The sequence below is a fragment of the Canis aureus genome, chromosome 13, assembly GCF_053574225.1.
Source record: "Canis aureus isolate CA01 chromosome 13, VMU_Caureus_v.1.0, whole genome shotgun sequence".
Classification (NCBI taxonomy): domain Eukaryota; kingdom Metazoa; phylum Chordata; class Mammalia; order Carnivora; family Canidae; genus Canis; species Canis aureus.
In genome coordinates this window covers 68,189,877-68,213,373 of record NC_135623.1, presented here as the reverse complement: position 1 = coordinate 68,213,373, position 23,497 = coordinate 68,189,877, and the positions used below count along the sequence as shown (strand labels likewise).

At 41.9% G+C, this 23,497-nt stretch overlaps 1 long non-coding RNA gene across 1 annotated transcript in view; it reads right to left on the bottom strand.

The window, feature by feature from the left end:
- Positions 1-289: 289 nt before the first annotated feature.
- The window catches only part of LOC144282669 (uncharacterized), a 53,009-nt gene continuing 29,801 nt past the window's right edge, over positions 290-23,497 (bottom strand). Inside the window, exons 2-3 of the long non-coding RNA XR_013351176.1 lie at positions 5,353-5,483; positions 290-636 (exon numbers count right to left, since the gene is read on the bottom strand). This is a non-coding gene — a long non-coding RNA (uncharacterized LOC144282669). The remainder of the gene's footprint in view (positions 637-5,352; positions 5,484-23,497) is intronic.

The following is a 23,497-nucleotide window of genomic DNA, read 5'->3' as shown; positions in this document are numbered from 1 at the left end:
CTAAGTGGGAAGTCTGCTTCTTCCTCTCTCTCTACCCACCCCTCACTCATAGGTGCATGCATGCACGTGTGTGCCCTAATAAGTAAATAAAATCTTTATAAATATGGGTATATTAATTCTTACTTTTAATACATTGACTACAATATATCAATTTGTAAATTAAAAGAAAGATATCTGTAAATGTTTAAAAATATTTCCTAATAAAGTAACTAAATTGAAGAAAAATCCAGAATTGAGAAAAAAATGAAAACACTGAATGTAAATACAATAAATGCAGTTAAAAATTTTTATTAAAAATAATTTTTTAATTTACATTCTCTTACTATTTAATAGGCAATTCAACTAAAGTTCTAAAAAAATTGTGGTTTAAAATTTAAAGAATATGAATACAAATATAATAAATTGGGAAATCAAAATGAGAATGATAAATTTCTAGCAAAATTTAATATGAACTCTCCAGAATTAAGCTGGAAACCTTACAAAAAACTATTTCACTGACAAAGTGAAAAAGTCATCCAAGAACTGCTCCCAACCACAGTTGGGGAAGGAAGTCAATTAAACCTGACAAGCCCTGTAGAAAAATCTTTCATTCAGGCTTTCAAATTGATGATTTCCTTGTAATTCCCACTTAGAAGCCTAGAAAAAAAAAAAAAAAGTCTGAAATTACTTAATTTATTTCACAAAACAAATGTGGTCTTTCACACTCAAATCTGTTTAATGCCAAAACACTCTATCTCACTTATGAACATAGGTGTGAAAAATCTATTTTTAAAATGATGAACTAATATACAGAATTTAATTATACGATATAAAATAACCCACTATAACTAAGTGTGGTTATCTCAGAGATGCAAAAATTTCCCAATAGGAAGAAGCAGTTTTAGGTAGCATTTTAGTTCAACAAGAAAAAATGTATATAATAAATTTAGCAGATGCTGAAGAGATTTAGGAACAGACTGAGACATGCCCAGGACCTGTCAAGAAGCCCCAGAGAGCAGAAGACTGGCATGAGGGTTCCAGGAGCCCTTGAGAAGAGGTCGCTGGCCTGTGTTTGTCTCTGAGTGCGGGGAGGCAAGAGGAAACAATGGCAGCAGAGTCTGGGAATAAAGGCAGCTGATTAGAGCTGGGATAACGGCCAATAGCAGATTGTGCTCAAGAAAGTTGGTACCAAGAGGAAAGAGAACATGAGAATCACTGTTGATGAGATGGATGGTGGAAACCGAGTAAGGGCCAGCAGACTGATAGTCAGGAGGCAGATCTACAAACGCAGGCCTAGGTCACTCAGGTTTTTCCTCTCAGGTGGTCTTGTGGGCTTTTCTTGGCTAGAAGAATCTTCCTAAAAATACTGGACTATGCCAGAAAAGTTATCTGATAAATTCCAATACATCATTCCCCATGTTCAGTAACATGATAGAGAATACCTACGTTAAATATTGAAATGGCATCTTAAAGGTGTTTCCTTTAAATAAAAATAGAAGCTTAAATTTATTAATCATGTGTTTAAAATTCTGGTTTTGCAATCAATGAACAAATGAAAGTTCTGGTTATAAAAGAAAATGAACAGAAATACTGTAAATACGGAAAGAAAAGCAATCATTTTTAATTATAATTTTATCTGTAAAACCTCCCAAATCAACTAAAACAAATTATTAGAGGGGCACCTCGGTGGCTCAGCTGGTTAACCATCTGCCTTTGGCTCAGGTCATGATCTCAGAGTTCTGGGATTGAGCCCCATGTTGGGCTCCCTGCTCAGTGGGGAGTCCGGTTCTCTCTGTTCTTCTGCTCCTCCCTCCCCTTCACGCTCTCTCTCTCTCAAATAAATAAATAAAATATTTTTAAAAGAAAATAAAACAATTTATTAGAATTATTCCAAGAATAAGATATCCAGATTTTTAAGAAAACACACATCAAATATGAGTCATATGATTTGAAATATTAAGGGATTTTTCTTTTTTATTTGGAGAAGTAAAGAATGCACACTTTATTTCTGGATATGAATGCTATAGACAATAAAAAATCAGCTAAGTTAATGTTTAATGTAATGTTAATAGGTTTAATGTAAGATCAATCAATTAAAAATAGGTATATAGATAGAGATACAGACAGACATAACTATAGACATAGATGTATTCAAATAAAGATATAGCTATAGATTTGTTTGATCAAAGAGAAGCCAGAAATATTAGGTTATTATATAAAAGAAAAATTTTAACATTTTATTTTACATTTTAATATTTCAGAGCCTAAATATAAATCTAATCATACAAATTTATTATATGATAAAATATCTGCAGAAATCAATGAAAGAAGTCTTTTTTTTTTTTCCTTTGAGTTAGCCAGCTATAAGTTTGGGAGATTTTTTTCTGTAATATATGTCATAAAACAAAATGCAATTCTCTGTGACCACAAAATCTTAACTTCCCACGCTTCCTGCTGTTGCTACAGAATATGCCCTTTAATCTCATCATGATCCCTAGTCTCCTCATCCCTGGCATCATTTCATTGGCTTCTCTGTGCATTTGGGGGAAACAATTTAAAATCGCTAGCAGGACAGGAAATTTCCCACTTCGCACAGTGCCAGTCTTGATTGAAATCTAACTACCAGTTTACGTTACGTGAGAAAACATGTGTAAATGCACTTTATAAACTGCAGGTCACTACATGCATGCTGCCTATTTTTTTAAAGATTTTATTTATTGATTGATGAGAGACACAGAGAGAAGCAGAGACCCAGGCAGAGGGGGAAGCAGGCTCCATGCAGGGAGCCTAATGTGAGACTCGATCCCAGGACCCCAGGGTCATGACCTGGGCCGAAGGCAGATGCTCAAGCACTGAGCCCCCAGGCGCCCCCATGCTGCCTATTAATCTCATTTCTTGATCATGGTCCCAGGCCCCTAAAAACTGCCAGAGACACTGACAAACCTCAATGGGAAAAACCCAAGTGCTCCAAGATCACATGGGCACGCTGCTACCTAGACACCGTGTCGTCTCCCTGGGTGGAACGATGTCCATCCTCCTCCCACGTGATTTTCACACGCCCTTTGCTATCCTTCGGTAGCCAATCCCATCCGTTATCTTTGATCCTAGGCAGGGGACCTCATTGCCTCTGTGAGCAGTACAACGGAGACCCAAGGAAACAAGCTCCCTGGCTTTCCCCATCTCGCGCCGTGTCTATAAATTCCCACTGGGTATCAGCGATCCTCTTGTTGGCTTTGCCATCAGAGGGGGAAGAGGTAATACCTCTCCTCGTTGCCGAAGTTCACTCACGCTATTCACTTTTGGCCCCACTCTGAACATCCCTGGGATTTGTTCCAGCCCTTTCTGCCTCTCTCCCTCATACGCTTCTTTACTGCTGATTTATTTCCCTGTACCTCACACCCTCATCCCTTCACCATAGAAATCACCTTCCCAATCATCAAACCTCTTGAAAGTAGTCTCCTCCTAACCTTGATTCACATCCACACACTCTTCACAGTTCACAATCTGGCTTCTCCTGCCACCGATTTTCTGAAATTGTGGATAAATCCTTAGCACCAAGTCCAATTACCTTTTCTCACTCTTTGCCCTCCTTGGCCTCTCAACAGCATATTAGGTTTTCCTTATTTTCTGGAATACAGTATCTTTCTTGCTCCCGCGAAAGACATTTTTGGGTTTCCTTCTCTGATTCATTTTCCTTTTCATTTCCCCTAAATGCTGATGTTTTCACCAAGACTGCATTTCTCCTTCATTCGGAGAGATTGTACTCACTCACTGCATCTCCACAGTAGCTTCGGTTGTTCCTCTTTAGCAAAAGCTACCATCCCCATAGTTCCACTTTCCTTATAAATGTTATCTATGTCATCCTGACACCTCAAACCCAGGACAGACAAAGTGAAAGTCGTATCTCTTTATCCTGTGTCGGATGAATCTCAGAGAAATGTACTCTTCTCCTTGAAAATATTTGCCAACTCAACTGTTTGTGCATAAACTTGATCTAGAAACTCAAAGCCACTTTGCCTCTACTTACACGCTGCTTGAGTCACACAAGACTCCTCTGATTGGACAGACACACCTGGGATTCCCAACTTTTCTGGGTTTTCCATGTTCATTCCTATCAGTCTCTCCACACCACCTCCTTTAAAAAGGCTTTTTTTTTTATTACTTTGACCTATTCATATTTTTCTTTTATCAAAATTAATATATACCTAGCGCCTAAAATTTGGAAAATACAAAAGGATTTTTAAAATAATTAGGGGCACTGGGTGGCTCAGCAGTTGAGCATCTGCCTTTGGCTCAGGTCATGACCCTGTGGTCCGGGGATCGAGTCCCGCATCGGGCTCCCTGCATGGAGCCTGCTTCTCCCTCTGCCTCTGTCTCTGCCTCTCTCTCTGCATCTCTCATGAACAAATAAATAAAATCTTTTAAACATATATATATTCTTATTAACTGCTCTATAGTTGTGCATAGCATGAATGACAAAAGGTATTTACCCTGTTCCCTATTTCTTGATATTCAGTTTGATTCTAATTTTCCACAACGACAAATAATGCTGAAATTAATCTCTCTGTGCATGTCTAACAATCATACTTGCCATCATTTACTCACTGCTTCCTCCGTGCCAGTCACGGTGTTAAATACCTGCATTACCTCCCTGAGCCCTCACTCTCGTGAGGCCCATTCCATACGTGAGGCAGGAACAGCCTAGAGGGGGGTAGGTCACTTGCCCAACGCCAACGGGTGCGTGCAGAAGGCAGGGTGTGGCCTCGACTGCTCTGACCTACAAAGTCTATGCCTATAACCACTTCACACACTGCCGTCTCAGGCTACTGACAAGTACGCATTCCCCAAAAAGGAATTTCTAAAACGAAAAATATTGACATTGGTTAAATGTCACAAAACGATTTAAAACTTCAGGCCAAGTCACTCCCACTAGCTGTCTGCAGGCTCACGCTCGGGCCTTGTTAACCGTAGCCAGTTTGCTGTTGGGCAAGGTATCCTATTGTTGTCAGGGGTGGAGGCTTTCCCGGCTGCACTGGGGTCTTGGGGGCACTGGGAAGGCCTGAACCCCTTCTGCGGGCAGCGCTTCCTCACTGTAAGGTTTCTGAGGTGACATGTGCTTAAGGAGGAATACTGAGAGAGAAGCAAGGATCATTTTATTACTTCTCACTGCCCAAGAACCCTCCGTGCTCTTGTTCTGAGAATTAGGGCTTAGAAAATGCCAGAGACCTAAGCACGAATCCATTCCCCACTAATTGGATTTCTAATCTGGAGATCTTATGATCTCTTGGCTCTCCGTGTGGACGGAAAAAATGGAAGACTTGCTTTAAGCCATTTGTTTTTTTCGTTCATTCCAGAAATTTATTAAGCACCTACCTTCTACTAGGTTTGCTCTGGGAGCTGAGGATACGGCAGTGAACAGGAGTACACCGGACTCCTTCCCTTTCTCAAGCTCACATTTCACAGATGAGGTCGACATTTGTCATTTCCTGGTTTACATGTTTTATCTGTGGAACAAACAAAATTGTATTTTATTCAAAATTGTATTTATTTTGTATTCAATATAAATCATGTAAAATACTATATATTTAAAATACATATAGTGTACATGTAGTGTAGGATGTAATACGTGGTCTGTGTAGGGACAATTCCCTACTGTGTTAGGATTATGAAGAAAGTAAGTCGAGGCAGGGAAAAGAGAGTGATGTGGGCTCCGATCTTCTATAGGTGGCCAAGGTGGGCCTTACTGAGCCACAAGCCTGACAGAGGGAGAGATAAACTTGGGAATTTAAAACAAATTCTTCCCACTGCATTTAACTCATATTCCTTCGGTTATTAGTGAGGTTATATATGTTTCCGTATGTTTCTCGGCAATAATTACTTATCTGTGTCTGAACGTGGTGGTGGTGAGGGGAGCTATGGCCCATCATGAAGTCCTTTTTGATCCCTAACCAGAACTGACTTAATCTTACTTGGAAGTTAAGGAAGATTGTATTTGCGTGTCTTGTGTGCTTATGATGCTCCGCTTAGTACTTGAGGTATTTTTTGCTCATTTTATCTTCAAAGTGTAAATCTTCTGGGGTCCGCAATGATTTCCTTAATCTGTATCACCCTTTCCAGCTGTTGTATGTGGTGGGGAATAAGTCTTTCCTGAATTATGCGGGATCATGAGCGGACAGGGATTTGATCGCAGATAACCTGCGATTAGATGGTCTTTTCCAGGTCTTTAGGTATTTTTGCTTAACTCTGTTATATGAGCTTAGTAATGTGACTGTGTATGGATCACAAGGAAATTTGTCACATTATTTTAAATTTTCTTGATGTTAAGATACAAGTTTATTTCAATATAACATAGTCCTCTGATTTCTAAATATTTCTGCATAAATATTTCTTCCTTCCTGTGATTGGTTTTCTCTCTCTCTCTCTCTCTCTCTCTCTCTCTCTCGATTTGCATTTGCCCTTTGTCCACACGCCGATGTTATCTATCTAGGCAGTGACTGCTGCAGTCACCAACCCACTCTCAGGGTCACTACGAGGCCCCATCTTCAGCATTTCCCCCTTATCCCGAACTGGTACAAAGGCCCAAATAACATTTACAAACACAACAATGTTAAATTCAATTAATACGTTATTTTAATGACAAGGATATCCACATCGAGCGCACAAGATGAAACCACGTGGCTTACCTGGCATTGGCCTAACGCTGGTTTCTGCCCCTCTCCGGGGGTAGAGTCCTCCAGGGAAGGCCCTCATAAACCAAAACGACAGGAAGCAAAGAAGGAAAGGCAGAGAATGTTTTGAGTGTTGCCAGATTCAAAAAGTATAACCTGTCTTAAGCTCTTCTGACACCTTAGGAGACCTCCTGCGAAGGGATGCACAAAATCAGCGGAGGCAGAGCCCAGATGCTCGCACACACAATTGGCAGCTGGCAGCTGAGCCTAATTCCCAGGGGAGCAGGGCCACACTCACTGCCACCGGGGCGCTTGCTGCCTCCGTCAGGGCTCCCCGGGGAACCAGTGCTGAGCGCTGCTTTCACTCTGAGCCTTTTTCATAAAAGCAAAAAATCCTCTTCAGGTTTCTTTCAGTTAACGAAAACAGGTACCAATGTAGATCTCTCATAAAAGCAAAGTGGCCTAATGCGATCTTTTGAAAAGTGAGGGATACTCACTATATAAAAATAAAATGTCGTGGGGCCCCGGGTGGCTCAGTCGGGTAAGCGTCTGCCTTCAGCTCAGGTCATGATCCTCGAGTCCCAGGATGGAGCCTGCATCAGGCTCTCCGCTCGGGCGGGGGAGTCTGCTTGGGTTTCTCCCTGTCTGTCTCCGTCTCCATCTCTCATAAATAAGTAAAATATTAAAAAAAAAAAAGTTTAAAAAAATTACAAATAAATGTTGTAATGAAGGAAACATGTTACTAAATAAAGCCAAGCTCCTATACTATTAGAAATGGTGAGGTTAGAGCCTGTTTGCCTCTTAGCATCACAGTGTCTAGAGAGTCCGACTTTCGGTGGTCCTTACTGCCTATGATCTTCCAATACACTGATGATAAAACCGGAAAGAAGAGCGCGCCTGAGTGGGCTCAGAGTGGGCCGAGGCCCGCAGGGGTGTGAACAGCCCAGGCTCAGTGCCAGCAGGGGCCACGTAACCAAGCGCGGAGGCTCCCCCCCTGCAGCTGGGACACCGGCAGCCAAGGGATCCGGAGACAAAGGGGGTCAAAGGGAGCCAAGTGGGCCAAAGAGGTGGCTGCTCTGGACCCCCTTCCAGTGCCGATCGGCCACCGACGGCGGCGTCTACATCCTGCCGTCAGGTCAGGCAAGCAGGCCCGCTGCAGAGAAAACACAATTTGAGTGAGGTGTGTCCCTGTTTCTGTTACACGAGGAACTCCACCGTGAAGCAGGAATCAGCTCCTCCTTCCAGGTGGTGGATCCACCTCTTGTGAGGCAACCCAGGGCCTGTCACAAGGCAAATGTAGCATCGCAGAAACGCAGACTCTACCTCCCTTAGCCGCAGGCTCTGGCCTTCAGGACCCAAACCCGAAGTCTAGAGCAATCACTGCTACTAAAGAGAAGGATCAGAGCGGTCGCTGCTCCCTGGTCTAACTCCCTGACCAGGGCTTCTGACAGCACACCCACCATACCAAACTGGGTCTTCCCTAGGCTCTCTGGCACCGGCGGGGAGATAGGCCGCCTGGATTCGGGCCCCTCCGTGCCACACCACAGCCTCCCCAGCCTCCGGATGTGCCCTGGCGACCTAGGACCCAGCTCCTAAACACAAAGGTCTCGCCACTGGGATGGAGCCCGGTTGGCACCTGGCCTCACAGAGCTGGCTGCCCCAAGTAGACCCCCTTGGGCTGCACCGGGGAGGACTGCTGCGGGGGGTGGGGGGGGGATGCAAGGTGCTGAAGTCCTCAGCACAGCAGAGCTGCCCTCCAAGACCCATAGCAGGAGTGGGGGCCCGGCCTCTGCAGTGGTCTTTCTCCCCCCAAGAAAACGTCAAGAGAAAGTGCACCCGGGACCAGAAATCACCCACTTGCAGACAATAGGTGCTTTTTCTGGGAGTCCAATATGCTGTCCTGCAACTGGATGCAAGTCCTGGTAATCGTATGCCTAAAACAGAGCTCTGAGCCAACCACTGACTTTTTTCCTCACTGCTTAAATTTAGGAGACTGAATGAGAGGCTCCTTTTCTTGGAGATTTCAAGGTCATCACTACCCATTGATGTCTGTGTGTGCTTGCTCTGTCTAAAATGACGTTTCTGATTTTCATTCATCAAGTATTGAAAGAATGTACATTTGTCACAAAGGTCTTATGCTCAGCACTGTAGAGGATACCAGAATGTACACGAGGCACGCAGAGCTCACCACCCCTTCCATTCATAGATAGGGAGCAAAGGAGTTTGACAGTTTTATAGAAATACGGACATTTATTTTAGGTACAGGCCTGTACCTAAACTCAGTATCTAGGAATAATTAATGTATTCAGTTCTGATGTCTGAGAAATATTCTGACACTGTGAGAAATACAGTATAGACAATGACCTATCCTTACACACATTCGCACAGTCTACTACAATTCACCAGACTAGAACTGAAAACGATGTTCTGTTTCGTTAACTGCACAATTATCAATTATCTCAAGACCACCCATGTGGATCAGTTCTAATTCAATGGAACCAACTGAGAACAACAGGTAAGTGAAGAGATAAAAATGAGTAAGAAAGGAAACTCTCAGATCACACGTTCTTGACTTCATAAGGGTCTCGATGACGCACACAGACTGCACCAACAAACTACGGGGCAATTTGAAATTACCAACATCCATCCTTAGAAAATATACTCATGACTTTGTACATTGTGTAGCACACTTATAAGAAAGAATTACAAAAAAAAAAGAAAGAAAGAAAGAATTACAAAATTCTTTTTAAATATCAACGTTAGAAAATACTAGTGTGCTATTCCAACTGTATTAATGAATAAAATATAGTATTTAAGAACTGTAGAAATAGCTATATCTACTCTGATAATTGTGTTGAAAAACATTCAGATAGTCAGACATAAGTATAAGCTCAAATCTGCACCGGGTCATTCTTCTACTATATCTACTTTAGTACAGAAAAAGACCTCAAATATCTGCTCCAAATTTTTGCTAAGATCAGAATTAAAGAATTCACATGAGGATCCACCAAAAAGTCAATAGAAAAGAAAAATAGGTGAATGTGATCTCTTTATGAATAAGTTCTGGTCTAATTTTAGAAATGTGAGGTATCTATTACTTTCTAATGTTTTTAATATTTGCACTCCAACGTTGATTTTCCTCCTTATCCCGAGAACCCCTCAAGTGTGACGGGATAAACATTTATTAGGCAACGACCTAGAGTCCTGTAAGTCTAGAGCACGCCAAATGATTCTAATTTACCTTTTGACAGATTTAATTCATGATTATTATGATGGGCTGAACACTATCACCCTCAAAATTCTTTCCCACCCAGAACCTCATACTGTACCCTTACTTGGAAATGGGATCTCTGCAGACATCATTAGTTAAGGAACAAGATGAAATCATACCAGATTAGGGTTAACCCTAAACCCAGGGAAAATGTCCTTACAAGAGTCAGAAAAGGACCCAGACAGGCAGAGGGAAAAGGTCATATGATCAAAGACGACGGAGGTTAGTTACGCTGCCGCAAGCTAAGGAATGCCAGGAGCCACCACCAGCTGGAGAGGCGAGGAAAGAGTCCTCCCCACTGGCTCTGCCAATGCCCCACTTTCAGACTTCTGGCCTCCAGAACTGTGAGAGAATAAATTCCTGTTATGTTTGTGACAATTTGTTACAGCGGTCACAAGAAACTAACACAAGGGACATGATCCACTTCGGTGCCTAAGTCCACTGACGGAAGTTTAACCTACAGGCAGACAGACGTATTCCCCTTACTACTGGGACCTCAATTTGACACAGTATTGAATCGATTATACATAGTGTGTAACAATGGTGCCAAAAAAATTAATTATTCTCCTAAGACTCTTAAGTGGGGAAAAAAATTAGTTCAATAAAATGCATAGAAGGATCTTTATCCACCTCTATTTTATGTGTTCTCCCATTTAAATATTTTTGAAGTCAAAGCTAATTTAAAAGTTATCTTAAAGTTCAAAGTTAAGCAGACTTTATAGAATAACCTTTTTCAAAATACTATGTATGTTAGTCTCAAGTTGGCCTTCACGCTCTACAAGATGTGATGATCAAACTGCTTTTTTTAATTTACATATATGGTACTTTATCTTCTCTTCAAAATCATCAAAGAACGAAGCGTAAGTTCCACCCTACACTTGCCGTAGATGAAGTGATCTCGACTGTCACTTTGCAAGTTGAAGCCAAGAGTGACTTTATTTATTCCTCCCTAATGTATCTTGTCATGTATGAAATGGCTCCTCCAGACTTTGCCATTCTCCCATTCTTTTCCCGTCCACGGGCCAATAAAGGTTGGCTCCACTGGGGCTTCCTCAGGGTATCCTGCTCTGTCAGAATGTCAAGGCCAGCAGGGTTCCAGTATTACTTACCCTTTATGGGCTATTGTTCCCACCAACTGTACTGTTGTTTTACGTTGTCATCTAAAGGGCATGCTAAGATTTATGGCTAATTCAATGGTCCTAAGCCACAGTAGCAAGAAGGAAATTATAGAGCTGGCCATAATTGGCTGCCTACAAAACCTACCCGACCAGATGACAAGGCCTACGAAAATTAAAACCAAAGTGGCACTGCCTACCATTTGAGATTGCTATAAACAAAAGAGATACACCCGGCTGAGAATTCCAGAAGTCAGAGAAACAAAGAAAAGTCTTTGTTCTTTAAAACAGAACCATGACAAAGTTTCCAGAAGGTAATCATATGGTGACTCTCATAGGCGAACCTAAAGCAGAGAAGGACAACCTTTCAGTTGCAATTTTTCATATTGTCCGAGAACAGGGAGAGTTGTCAGCATTCAGCGAAGTGAGCCCCCGAGTGCAGATGGTTGAGTCCAGAAGAAGGTGCTGGCAGGGGCGAGGCCGAGAGAACCCTTAAGGGAAACGGTGCCCCCTGCCTCGGAGTCCTCTGCTCCCGGAACACGCAGAGAAGAACAAAATGACAGGACAGGTTGCTCTGCAGAGCGAGTACACACCTCAGCACCACAGTCTCCATCTCTCAAGCACCGAAGGGTCCATTTTATGAGAAGGAACAACAGCTGGCTCCTGTCCCATAAAATGTCAGAGCATATGCCTGGAAAGATAAAGTGCCAATAGAACTAAATGGGGCCCCATGAGTTTCTGATATCTGCCATGAAATATATTTTTAATCACTTGATTTTGTTTTTTTTTATTTCTGCTTCGGCTAAATTACTACATGCTTTAGGATGTTGATGAGCTCTGCTTTACACTGAGTAGATGTTTGGATGATAACCAAAGTCCTTATGTGAGTTTTTTGAGATCCTCCATAATCTGACCCCTTCAAATAACTTTCATTTTTTCCCCCCTCCTCCCCTTGACCCTGAGCTCCAGCAAATCTGAAGACGTCCAGGTTTGGAGGCCACCAAAACTGCCAGCATGTCAGGTTACAGTCATTCCTGTCTTCAAGGACATCAACAAGAACTGCAGTAAGTACAGTAAGAGCTACATACAGACAAGGACAGGACCCTTGACCCGGTGTGGGGCCCAGAGAAGGCTTTCTAGGAGAAATGTCCAGAGCAGCATCTGAAAGGAACCAAGGGTTTGCCAATGTAGGTTGAATGCACAAGTTTTCTTTCCAGAGGGAACAGCCTGTGCAAATGCTAGGAGGTCAGAAATTCCTTGCAAACATGACAAACATTCTTTAGATTACCCACAGCTTCAATCTGCCAATGGTATCTAAGTGCCATTTACTGTGGATGAATTTGAGATGGATTCTCGACATGAGTTTTCCCCTCCTATACCCACGCCAGCGTTAGGACACAAGACACAAGCCTACACAAATGAGGCGTGGGATGCATACGTATCATTTTGTGAATTGCTAACCCTAAGTACAGGATGCTTCCCTAAACCGTAACGCCAGGCCCCATGTGGCTCTGTTAATTGTTTGATTTCACTCACTGTTCAAATTATTCTCACTCTTCATTAGATTGAAGGCCTGTGGTCTCCATGAAAGACATGCCCTGAAAGCAAACTTGGCTTTGAGCAGCTGTTTCTCTTCTGTAATCTTTTACATTTCATACAATTCAGGTTCATTGGTCTCCCTGGCAATACCCTCATTTGAAAACACAAAGGCAGAGCAGGAACAATGCCATCAACCATGCGTGTTAAAAGCATGACATCTCCCCACCTCCATTTTGGCCTGACCCCTCTCATTTATCATCCCTTGGCCTCATTCCCAAGTTCTTCTAGTCATCCCCTAAGCTACTAGAAAAATATGTTGGATGAGAACTTGGCAAGATATGGTCCTTCTTTAGCTAAATATACATGTGTAATACACATATGTGTTCAGAAAAGAAGTAAGCAGAACTAATTTCACATACACTACAGTGGCACCACATCTGTTCTCCATAAATGTCAGTTAAGGGGGAGAATTAGCTTGGACTTGGCCCAGAGACGAGAAACTTGTGTGTTCAATTCCTGGCACTTTCTTTTGACTGACAATGTGATGCTTCACAAATATTTTACACTTTCGGCCCTCAATTTTCCTCCTCTGTAATGTCTACTGGTCTCTATTCTCCCTCCCACTGTGTGCACTTCCTAATTTCTATGCATAGTTTTCACTGATTTTGATGGGTGTTCGAGTTGGAGGGAGAAAGATGGTACATCTGCATAAAACAATGGAGCTCCTGCTGGTTTGCAAAACTACTCGATTCAAGTTCAGACATGAGGTACAAATATTGTCCATGTAAGGCTATTTTTAATGCCAAGTTCTGATGCTGAAATATGCTCACATTTTTACCTATCACTTATGGCATGCACTTTCTACTCCAAAAGATAAAATGTTACAATTCTAGAAGTTTTCTAGGAAATAATCAACATTCTTCAATTTAATTTTTAAAATATATTTCTTTTACTCAGGCTCACACACAAAAACATAAATCAGTCCATTTTTTTTAGGCTCCAACGGTATAAATAAATTGTGATTCTAAGTATCTTTATGTGCTGCCTGGCTTTTAAAAAATTAAAGGAAAAATTTGAAATAAAAATGAAAATCTGTGGCAACACTTGCCTTAGAAGAGCTCAAAGAAATTTATAAATACTTCTTCAACCATTTCTGGTTTTCTAATTTAAAATGATGCATCATGCAGGAGTTATAAACAATTGTTTCTTATAAAATTACTTCCCATACAAAGCTCGGTATCAGCCCTTATAAGTCATTTCCTATGACTTCTGAATCATTTGGCGAGTAGTTATGCATCTGTGCGTAACTGAATGACCTAAATTACTTTAACTTCTGATTCATCACGCCCCCATCCTATTTTATATTTAGCTGTATTTGATCCCCAAATGTGAATGTCAACAAGGAGCAAGGTCATACGTAAATAGTCTCCAACCTATAGTTTTATTGTTCACATCTCCCAAAGACATTTTTGCATCTTTTCTTCTCCTAAATTTTTCTTATTTTAAGTTCTAAGCCATATGGTTTTATCAGGTAAACATACAGAATCTGAAGGCTGGAAAAAAAGTCTCAAGGTTGACTAGTTTCCATCAACTACTAATGTGGGAGTATCTTCTTAAACTCCCTGGAAGGTAATCCAGACACTAAACAATTCTAGGATGGTGGATCCACAAAATCACAAAGAAGCCAATTTCTTGTGTTCCCAAATTAAGACTACTTGCCCCTCCCAGTGCTTGACGGGAACAACATCCCTACAGGCCTTTGCATGACCTGCTCCCTAACTACACTGAGGTATCTGCTTGAATGTCACCTTGTCGGAGAGGCTTGCCGGTCACACTCTCCTCACCTACCCATCTTTATTTTTCTTCTTATTGCTTCTTGTCACTCGACATTAAGATACAGATCGATGTGGGTTTTCATTGATTATCTGATGCAGCACAGAAAATAAGCCCCAAGAAAGGAGAGGCTGTATATTATTACCACTGTATTCCCAGCTTCTAGAATAATGCCTGGTATATAGTAGGTGCCAGAAATAGTTGCCAATTGATTGAATATTGAGCGTAAATGGGCATCCCTGTATCTTTTACCCACTGACCCAAGTTCTGCTTTTTGGAATCAGATGAGAGCAAACATTCCTCTACCTAATAGCCAATATTCAGATATTTAAAAGCACTTTTCTATTTTTTTTAGGATTTATTTATTTATTTTAGAGAGCAAGAGAAAAAGAGAGAGAGTGGAAGAGGAGCAGAGGGAGAGAGAGAACCTCAAGCAGACTCCCTGCGGAGCACAGAGCCAGATGCCAGCTCAATCTCACCACTCTGAGATCATGGCTGAGCAAGACAAGAGTTGGACTCTTAACCGACTGAGCCACCCAGGCACCCCAAAAACACTTTTAAACTCTTTCCTTTCAGAACTGTAGTACATGGCAGTAGAAAGCATTTTCAAGAGGATGATTTTTAGAATGCAATTTAATCACCTCAAAGCAACCAACCGGCAAAGTAAATTTGAGAAGCAGGACTTGGGATTCAAGATATTAGAGATAACATTATGATTTTTTTTTTTTTTTTAGGAAAAAAATTAGGGAGCAGGGAAGAAATCTGGTCTATTGCTATTTTCTCTATTTAAGGGGTGGTAAATTAGCAAAAGTGAATTACCAGGTCAAGACAACAGCTTTTTGATGGTATATTAGATATTAGACTCAAGATATTAGAGATAACATTGTGATTTTTTTTTTTTTAGGAAAAAAATTAAGGAGCAGGGAAGAAATCTGGTCTATTGCTATTTTCTCTATTTAAGGGGTGGTAAATTAGCGAAAGTGAATTACCAGGTCAAGACAACAGCTTTTTGATGGAATCCTATAAATTCCTATAACCTGTTGGAATAGTGTTCCATGTTACCTAGGGAATTAACCCATAGTTTCTTTATCTGTAAATTGAGGAGCTAGACAAGACGATGTTCAAACTTCCTGACAGCTTTGAAATTAACAGCCAACGTCCATCTAGTTAGTACGTGACACCTGTAAGGAACACAAGTCTTCTGCTGATATTGGAGATACGGAGGTGGGGCTGAGGACCTGAGCTACATGAGAGTTTGAGAATAGCCTTTCTCAGACGTGAGCTAGGGAACTTTAAAGTAACTTAAAAAAGAGGACATTGTGCATCCATGAAGAGCCCATTTAGGGATATGGAATTAGAGTCAGCTAGCATCTCACAGATTGGAGTCTTTCTCCACTATGTTCTATGGGACGGGAGGGAGAGAAGGGAAAGCACATGGCGTGACTGGCCCAGGTCTGAGGCTGGTCAAAATGGAGGCCATGACATTTTAAGATAGTCATGAAGTCGGTGTTCTGGTCATGAGAGTACTTCTTGGGATAAGGACGAATGGTTGGTCAAACTGAAAGAAATGCAACAGAGTAAATGAATAAGTTTGCTCAACAACACAATATCTTACAGGAATTTGAAATATGCCCTGCAACTGTTTACATTCATGGATATATGTAATGTATAGTCTCCATTCCTTGCCTCACCTCTTTAAAAAAAAAAAAAAATATCATCCCTGGCTTTCAAAGTACTTTAAATACTTGCACTAGACTAAAATTGTCTCTAAAATCCCACTCTTTTTTGGAATGTCATAACTTTTTATTCTACTTTTTAATGAATCTATATTTGGAAGATTCTCTTTATCTCCTATTCGGGAGTCAAGAAAATGTTGTCAGAATGACCAAAACTGGGTATTGTGTAACATCCTTTATATCTGATATGTGTAGCGCAGTCTGGTTTGACTTTTTCTATGCATCTTCCTTACTAAAGAGAGTAGAGCTAATTTCCAATGACAATGATGGAGGATGATACTGACATGGATAAATTCTATCCACACGCCTCATTTTTAACATTACGACCTCCTCTTCAACTGACTTTTATATGCGTTTCTATGACTCGCAAAATAATTGGGCTTTGAGGTCTTATCTACCTACCAAAAAGGCAAGCAGCCAGGAGTAGAAGAAGGCCAAGTGTGCAGAGTTGACCACATAGCCTGTCTTCAGCACAACCGTGCCCTGCCTTCCTAACTGCTTATAAAAGCCGTACCCACATTCTTCATCCTTTGGAAAGTCAGCTAGCAAATACTAATTAAGCAACCTTCCACACTGACCAAATTCTTTTCATTTACCCTGCTGATTTTCTCCTGAGATTACCTCCATCTTCTCATTGGAAAATAGGTCCAGCACTAGGAACTCAAACTAGTATTATCACAGCATATTTTTTCCATGTTTCTAGTCCTCTTTGCAGATCTCCATTTATTATTACCATTTTCTTTTTTCAAAACAATGAGTACTTCTCTAATGACTGGACTGTGGCCCCGACTTCTTCACCTTTCCTTCCTTACAAGTATCCACAGGACCCTGTCACCAAAATATTTACTGATGGCAGCAATTCCTTCCTCATGTCCCCAGTGAGCCTTCTTCCCCTCTGCCAACACTATCTACCATCAGATAAAGACATTGTCACCTGGAGGAAACCCATTTCCTGTCTGCAATTTGCTGAGTCACATCTTGCCACTACTCCGCTATCATCACCCAACACTTGTTTTCTATTTGCACTATTCCCTACAAAAAGTGTTGTCTGCTCATTCGACTCTTTATGGTTTCCTCAGCCAAAATACAAAGTTCAACTTCTGCAATGTGGGTGCTTCCTTTAACTTCTCACTGGCCATCAATCAGATCAACTCTTTTCCTATCTACTCACCACCCATGCCTTCACTGTTGGCTCCATTATCTGTGGGAGCAGCATAAGTAAGTGTGGTCATTCCATACTTCACAGGAAGGAAAACTGAGGCCTTGACAGGATAGTTAATTACCTAAGATGGTAGTAGACTAGACAAGCGTTCATACGCTGCAGGTGGTGGTGACTCACTCACCATGAAAGGAACATTGATGTGTTCAAGACAGAAACTGTTGGATAACATCTTGTGAATGTATTTTACCAAGAACTTAGGTGAACACATTCCTGATTTTCCTCTGGTCTCCTCCCCATCTGAGCACAGATGTTTATAAAGGTTTAACTCCTTCCCAGAGCCCAGACCGGAGAATGATTAAAAACACACACACACACACACACACACACACACACACACAAAAAAAAAAAAAAAAAAAACCGGAGGCCATATTCGCCAAGCTCCCTCTCTAGAACTCAAGCATCCAGCCTGTCCCCAGGTCTTTGTGCATGAGAATCATCATCTTCTTTAGAGTTGCTTGAAAGGCACATCTTTCCTATTATTTCATCCTCAACATGAGGAGGTCTTCCCCTTCTAAATCTCCACTTCTCTCTTTTCCATTAAAAAATAACTTGCAACAAAGTCCAAAATAAAGTATTTCACTCAGAGAGCTCTCAAATCGATGGAGATTATCAGTGTCCTGCTTTACGAAACGCTGTGCCATGCTCATATTGTTCTGCTTTAGGTATTCAACTTCCTATTTCCTTAGATAACATGATGACTAACATCCAATAATATTTTGTTTAAACGAGATTTCATCTTAGGTAGCCTATCTGATGGTGCCCCACATTATGCCATATGTAACCTGAAAACTTTCAGAATACATGATAGAATTTGGATTTCTAGGTAAGAATGATTTGTATTCGTTTTCCATTGCTGCGTAACAAATCATCACAAACTTAGCAGCTTAACAAAAGACCCCTTTATTAACAGAATTTCCGAGGGTCAGGACTCCAGCACATTTCTGTTTGGCCCTCTGTTTATGGTCTCACAAAACTGCAAACTGTCAGCCAGATTGGGACTTCATCTGAGGTCGAGGGTGTTCTAAGCTTCTTGGTTGTTGGCCGAGTTCAGCTCCTTGTGGTTACAGGACTGAGGTACTCTTTTGATTTCTGACTTCTACCTGAGGCCCATTCTCAGCTCCTGGAGGCTACCCATGGTTTGCTGCCATACGGCCTTCCCTACATTGTGGCAGATTGCATCTTCGAGGCCAGTAGGACAGAGCCTTTCTGGCTTTCCATCTCTCCCTCCAGACTTCTAACACAAGGTCTTACATAGCATAAAAGAATCATGGAAGTGACTAGCCCATCATATTCACAGGTGCTGCCCACCATCAAGCAGAAGAGGTTGTATAGGAAATGTCCACCTGTTGGAGGAGAGCAGGGAGGACGTGTCTCAGAGCCCACTTTAGAATTCCATCTAGCAAAATGGTTTGGACAGGTCATGCATTTTTTCCAAGGTTATCCCAAAGGACAACCAATTGAGTTTTTCCGAGCTTATCCCAGAGGACAATTAGTTGAGTTAGACAAGTCACGAATGCAGCAATTGCTATTGTCAGTGGGCATTTTCCCAGTACTGGGACCCCAGCAGGATGTTCAACTGCCTGTGAGAGGCTAACTAACTGCTGTTCACAAGTTCTATCACCATTCCAGAAGTCTACAAGATAAAGAAAATCCAATCACTTACTTTTTAAAGTTTTTATCTGTTTGAAAGAGGGAGACAATGAGAGAGAGCATGAGCAGAGGGAGAGGGGGAAGCAGATGCCCCAATGAGCAGGGAGCCCAATGTGGGGCTCAACTCCAGGACCCTGGGATCATGACCTGAGCCAAAGGCAGATGCTTAATTGACTGAACCACCAAGGTGCCCCTCAATGACTTATAAATAGGTACTAAGTATTTTCATCTTAAAGCTTTTGAACATGGGGGATTCTTTGTGCTGATAATTCTAGACAAGCTTTGGGGGGAAAATTCAGAAGATAGACTTTCAAATAGTCTAGTGCTTTTAAGGCTGCTTTGGGCATGAATTATCAATAGCCTACTATAAACCTTTTTCCATAAAATTTTAAGTTTAGCCTGAAAAATTATGATGTTTGAATGAAAGCAAAATAATGATAGTCTTCCTTGTTAGAGTTCTAAAAATGCAAGCTAGCAAAGCTTACAATTACTCGGTCTGTGGTTGCATATGCGGATAAAAATTAATAAAAATGTGCCAGGAAAACATATCCTATTTGCAATGTTTAACTTCCCATTAAGCAAAATGTAACATTACTTCTGTTTGATTTTTTCTAGTTATTAGATAAAACTTTCCACAAATCTTACTAGATTAAAAGACATATTTTGCCCATAGTACTTGTGTTTTGAGCTTTAAATATGTATGGTTTTGATAGCACTAGCTAAGTCGATGAAGACAGCGAGCTAATGCTGTTTCCCTAGACCCTGAGGTCGATTGCTGTCAGGTGTAATCGTCCTTCCCCAGGGTCATAGACCCTAAGTCTCTTGCTGCCAACTGCCAATCCATGCCAACCACTACATGGTAGTGGTACCATAGGAACATGGTAAGAAGAGGCAGATTTAGCACAAATCCACTCTGTATTACCAAGAAATAACTCCATGCCTCTGTTCAATAGATATCAAAGCAGTGTCTTCGTCTTTGAAAATGAGGCACCATATTCATATTTGAACCTTAAATCAGATGCTACAGGTTTCTCTTCATTAGGGTTTTCTAGTTTGTGCAACTTCTGCCAATTCAGTCAGAACTAAGAATTTTGGCAGTTTTTCCCCCTCCTCCACTTGGATTTGGGAGGTTCTTGCTGCACTATGGGATCTTTCACCGTGAAGCAAATCATTCCAGGCAATGTGTTCTATGGGGACACCTGAGCCAGAGATGATGCTGGTGCTCAGAAGAGCCTGCCTTGCTGGCACTGTTCTTGGCTCTTCAAGAACTTCTCAACAGTGTCCAGGTTCTCAAGCAGCATCCGCTCCTATCCAGGCCTCCTGAGGATCTCTGCAGCCAGTCTCACAGCTCCCACTGCATTCTCCGCATTCTGTACTGTCTGTGGCTCTGGCTCACGGCAGATCCAGAAAGCGCCTTCAGACTGCTCTTAGCAAATGTTTGGTTTTATGCATACCCTCTCTCTGTGGCTTTTATTTCATACCTATACAGATCACAGGCTTGAACCTTGGTCTTTGAGGATGTGCTCTCTGTGTCTAGTTTCTTGCCATTTTTCTAGTGTGCATGTGGGAGGGGAGGAAGTAAGAGGGGGCAGTCTGGGCAGTTCAGGCTTAGACTTGAAGAGGGATCAATCAGATGACATGGAAAATAATGTCAGCATATTTTCTAGATATGGGAATATTCTGGGAGAATATATAAGAAACTGTCAACAATTGTCGCCTTTGGGGAAGACCAGAGAATTGAAGAGATCATTGATTATGCATCCTTTTGTCCTATTTGAATGTGTTCTGTTCATTTTACAAATGTTTGTGCATTTAATTTTTTTTCAATTAAAAATGAAAAAAAAAAGTAGAAAAATAATAAATACTCAACAGGAGCCCTGTGCCAACCAGTTAGATTTAAGAAGAGAATAGACAAGTCCATTGATGTGAATCGACATCAGTTAGAGCTAATGTGACAAACCACCTCCCCTTCTGCAGAAAGGAGCATTTCTCCTCCATTCAAACAAAACCTTGCCAAGCACTCTTCTGGGTGCCATGAAAATTCACACAAAAGACATCATACCATTTTCATTCCCCAGGAAGCAGAGATGTGACAAACATGGCAACCAGAGAGTAGAAGTTGAGGCAGTTAGTGCTTAAATGCCAGAGAGTTGTTTCTGGCACTAAATGCACAATAGTTGGAATCCTACTGTTAGGACTTGAACCGCATCCGCCCTAAAAAAGGTATATTGGAGTCCCACTCCCAGTACCTCAGAATGTGGCCTTATTTGGAGATTAACATAACAATTAAAATGAACCCATCCTTCCTACTCAACCACAAACTGGCCTTGAAAAGAGAAAGAATGGAGAGCCATGTAGATAAAACCCAAATGTGTTCATTGTAGCTTCCTTTCTCATCGGTGGTTTGCAACCAGAGGAGACACGCCATCCAGGAGACATTTGCCAATATCTGGCAACATTTTTGGTTGTCACGACAGGGGGGGATTGCCACTGGCATCTAGTGGGCCTAGCGGCCAAGGATGCTGCTAACCACCCTACAGTACACAGCTAACCCCCAACGACAAAGATTCATCTGGCCCAAAACATCAAAAGCGCTGGCTGATAAGCTCTGTGGCTGATGACATTAAACCAAATTTTTCTTTCTACATGATGTATTCGTGCAGTATTACATAATACATACATAATAAATGGTATTTTCATTCAACCACTAGTTGAGTGCCTACTATATTCCGTGTGCACATAAAAGGGCATTTGTTAAAATATATATTCATTCTGTATCCGAACAGCAGGCACGACATGATCTATCGTACGTGACAAAAAGTGACTCTTCTCCGAGCCCCATGCCCCCGTCTGCTTGCCGCCCCCTTATTTATTTAACTAACGTGAGGCTCACTGTTGTGTTGCAGTTTTGCAATCTGGTTAAAGCGATACATCCTCCCCTCCATGTGCCAACTGCAAAATCATCTCTAATAAATTAGCACATGTCTGAAGGAAGAGCCGCTCAGACGCTGGTTTTAGATTCCCTGCGCTTGTAAAGCTCGTGGGAGGTGACTCGGGCCGAGAGAAAAGAAATCAACAGACAAGCTGCCACCGTGTTCTGATCTGATGGGGCTGAGGACACATGCTCCGCGGTTTCCCTCGCGGGTCTCTGTGCAGTCTTCCCCGTATAGTACATCTGTCTTCCTATTCCACAAAGGGACTAAAGCCTTTTTTCCCTCCATTTGAAATATGTCTAAATCCTTTCATTCAACTGTCAAAAAAGTAAAATACTGATTTTCTTCTTTAAAGAATGTGTAATGTGTTAATAGGTCTTTTTTTTTTTTATTTCTTTTGAAGGGCTTGGATTTAAATCCCAAATTGAGCTGGCTGCTGAAAAGATGTCTTGTAGTTTCATATAAATGCCTGATGGTCTTTTATCCACATTAACCATTGTATATTTGAACTTGATGGACAGTCTTTTGCAAAAAGAAAAAAAGGGGGGGCAGGTTTTAAATTACCCCGAAGATCAGAATGAAATGCACGGGCAGCCCTACTCCATGCATATTAGCATTTACTCATTTATTCATTTATTCCCTATACCTTAGAACAGTTTCCTGCGGCATTTGAGTTCGAGGAATCCGTCTGAACGCTTCATGCTGTTCATGAAAGGGGACTATTTTTTCCCCCATAAATGTTTTAAAGCCATTGGCCTGACTCGCACGGACTCTAAATTGACGAGTTTTAATATAAGACTTCACAGGTGAATGGTCTGTCGAAGACCAAAGTTGGCTGCATGTAAAAACCTAACTGAGGAACAAGCATCACCTACGTTAGGCACAACAGAGCTGTGTACACACGTGAGATATGACAAGCACGTGGCACCACTCTGCTGGACTGTGATGCCATCGCAAAGTTCTTTCAGAAGCCGCGTGGAGAGCCTAAAGGGAGCTCTCCATCCCCGGAAGAAGAAGGGCCACATCTTTGTGGTTCTGCAGGTTGACGATGGTTCTGTTGCAACCTTGGAAAGCTGCCAAATAAAGGAAGAGAAGAGACTTAAAATGCCACCCAGAGGAACCCTGTGGGGTCTGTGCCTTGCCTTGCGTGCCTGCGTGCGTGGCTCCTGGGGCTCGGGCCCTGTGAGCTCTTCTGTCAAATACCAGTCTTGCTTCCAAAATACAGGGTTTCCTCGGGGTGGGGGGTGCGGGGGCAGGAAAGAGGTAGCTCTTGTCACGGAGCGGGTCGTGAGCCAACAGAAGGGTGACCGAGTCGCACGGCGTGTGCTTCAGGACGAAGGCCGTGAGCATAAACTAGGTGGGGCTCCTCGGAGCCAAACAGCAGCAGCACCAGAAAGACAGTTATTTGCAGGCTTGGAACTGAAAAGCGAATGAGAAAATGGAAAGACCAGACAGCGGGTGGGGCAAAGCTTGGAGGGGGCGGCCTGCGGCCTGCGAGGAGGAGGAGGAGGACGAGGAGGAGGAGGAGGAGGAGGAGGAGGAGGAGGAGGA